This window comes from Alligator sinensis, unplaced genomic scaffold (genome assembly GCF_000455745.1).
Source record: "Alligator sinensis unplaced genomic scaffold, ASM45574v1 scaffold487_1, whole genome shotgun sequence".
In the NCBI taxonomy this organism is placed as follows: domain Eukaryota; kingdom Metazoa; phylum Chordata; order Crocodylia; family Alligatoridae; genus Alligator; species Alligator sinensis.
In genome coordinates, this window is record NW_005842301.1 from 58,059 (window position 1) to 58,496 (window position 438).

The following is a 438-nucleotide window of genomic DNA, read 5'->3' on the forward strand; positions in this document are numbered from 1 at the left end:
CCCCAATGTGCAGATGGAAAAGAGAACGACAGAATCCTTGCTGAATACCCTGGGAAAGAAAGGGTATAAGGTGTCACGGGAAAAGGCTCAAATTTGCCAGCCAAAGGTCACCTTTTTGGGTTATGAAATTGAGGAGGGGGTTCGAGCTCTGAGTAGAGATCGAATTTAAGCAATACAGGATATGCCCGCTCCCAAAAACCCCAAAGAGCTGCGAGCTTTCCTGGGACTAACCGGGTTTTGTAGACTGTGGATTCCCGATTATGGGAGAAAAGCCAAACCCCAGTATGAATCCCTCACAAAGGAGGGTCTCACAAATTGGAAATGGACTAAGGAAAATCAACATGCATTTGAGTTGTTAAAAGCTGCCCTCTTGCAACCCCCAGCGTTGATGATTCCAAATGGGCGGAAGCCCTATAGACTGTATGTGCATGAGAATAA